This window comes from Amblyomma mixtum, chromosome 4 (assembly GCF_055824585.1).
Source record: "Amblyomma mixtum isolate Tamu chromosome 4, ASM5582458v1, whole genome shotgun sequence".
NCBI classification, from domain to species: domain Eukaryota; kingdom Metazoa; phylum Arthropoda; class Arachnida; order Ixodida; family Ixodidae; genus Amblyomma; species Amblyomma mixtum.
This window is the reverse complement of record NC_143015.1, coordinates 96,245,567-96,247,882: the sequence shown is the minus strand read 5'-3', so window position 1 is coordinate 96,247,882 and position 2,316 is coordinate 96,245,567. Positions and strand designations below refer to the sequence as shown.

General features: G+C 48.7%; 1 pseudogene; it reads left to right on the top strand.

Annotated features, from left to right (window-relative positions):
• The first annotated feature begins 1,080 nt into the window (after positions 1-1,080).
• Positions 1,081-1,232, top strand: LOC149347510 (U1 spliceosomal RNA; annotated as a pseudogene).
• Positions 1,233-2,316: the final 1,084 nt, after the last annotated feature.

Below are 2,316 nucleotides of genomic sequence, written 5' to 3'. Positions count from 1 at the left end.
CACTAAGGGCCGTTGGTTCGTGAGTATTAAGGAGTACCTAGCGAACGCTCTGAGGTGTGCATGACTTAGTAACGTGCGTTTGAGATGTATCATCATGTAGGGCGTACTATCTCGTGAAGTGTAACCTTGTTTTGGCTTTATGGGTGTTTAACGTCCCAAAGTGACTCAGGCTGTGAGGGACACCGCAGTGGTGGGCTCCGGAAATTTCGACCACCTGCCAAGTGTAACCTAGATAGTGATTGGTAACGGTAACTGGTAATCGCTAATATGATCGGTAATTGTGACTGTAATCGATGACCCAGATCGGTGAAATGATTGTTGATTGGTAGACGGTAATGGTGATTAGTAATCGGCGATCAGTGATTGCTAACTGATGACCGATAATCGTAATCGATACTTTGGATTCGTACCTGGTAATTAATTGCGCTTTATGATAGGTAACTGATAGTTGTGATTTCGAAAAGTCTGTAATTTGGGATTTGTAATCGATAATTCTGAGTTCGAAAAGGCTCTGGCGGCGACCGCCCGGGGGGAGCAGGCCGGGCGACGTGTGTGGAAAAAAGAGAAAAAAAAGGGAAAGAGAAAAACAAAAGGAAAAGAAGGTGCAATCGTGTCTATTTTTTGGGCGAAACTTAAGTGCCCTTCTAATTTTTTTTTACCATTGGTGCGATTTTTCGCAGAAAAGGATGTGAAGAGAAAAAAGTTATTGACAGGTGTCATCACAGTCGCTAACAGATTACAAGGACATCGAGCCTTATATGTGCGTTTACGCAGCTTCAGTCCAGGTAAAAGCCGCACAGGAATTAGACTTCTAAGTGCAAAATAACAGTGATGGCTGAAATCTTTTAATTATAGCTTGATCTACGTGTTTCTAGGTAGAAAATTAATTTATTACGAATTCTCCCCAGCAACAATATGGCGGTCGCATTAGATGGGTTCGCAGGGCCTGGCGATTGATCTTTTAACTCTCCTCTATCTGCACGTGGCAGCGGTGGTGGCTTGGCACGAGCCAGTAGCAGGCCCGTGCAATTTTCATTTCGTCCTTCTCTCAGTCACAACAACAACAACAACATTAGCACCATACTTACCTGGTGCCGGGGCATCCTTGGTCAGGATGGGGGAGCGTGAGACGCATTGCACTGCGCCCGCGTTGACCCCTGCCACTTCCTCAGTAGGGGCAGATGGGGCACGCAATTTTTGGTAGTGGGGGACTGCGTGCGCGCGTCCCCCTAACCACTGAATCACCAAAATTAGAAACAGCTACTAAACTTCCCGTTTAGTGACAAAACAGTCTTGCCGGAGCCATGCCCGCGACATTTAGCTTAAATGTTAATGAGTGCAAGTCGTATGGAGTGTTCAGTAAGCGTTAGTGTGAGAAGCCCCTAAAGCTTAGGCTGGGCACGAGCCTGGAATTGCCGCTAGCGGCATCGTCGAACGCGACACCTCGGAACAGCAGGTTGTTCCGTACCACGTGACACGCCTCACACATGAACACATTGACGATCCCGACACCCTTCTAGACACACTTCAAACCATGTACACATCTCCAGGCGGCCCCATACCTCTACCGCACTACACAGGACAAGCAAATCCAACACTCGACACCGACATCACGGAGACGGAAGTCAGAGCGGCCCTCCTGACTCTCCGCGCCAACTCCGCACCTGGTGCAGACCAAATCACAAACTCCATGCTCCGTAATCTGGATGATCAATCGATCACCCACATTACGAAATACTTCAACCAGTGCTGGAGGGAGGGTAACCTCCCGCAGTCCTGGCGCCACGCGAAGGTAATATTCATACCTAAACCCAACAAACCACTTAAACTTCAAAACCTTTGCCCGATTTCGCTAACCTCATGCCTTGGGAAGCTCCTAGAGAATGTTGTGTTAGCGAGACTCACAAGTCACATGGCGGACAACAATCTTTACCCGCATAGCATGGTAGGATTTCGCCCCCATCTATCCGCACAGGACGCCATGCTGCAACTCTCACACGACATTTTCGACCCGCTTCTTCCGGGTCACACCAAGGTAGTCTTCTTAGCTTTGGATCTCTCCAAAGCTTTTGATCGCATTGAACATCAGGCGATCATGACTGCTCTATCCCCCTTGAATGTGGGTGCGCGCAAATATGCCTACATTCAAGCATTCCTCCCTGACCGCACAGCTGAGATACACTTCGGACCTTTGTCTTCCCCCTCCTACACTCTTCAGAGTATCGGCACCCCTCAAGGGTCCGTCCTTTCCCCCTTTCTCTTTAACATTACCCTCATCCCCCTCGCCCGAAAATTGGCCACTATTCCCCACCTGAA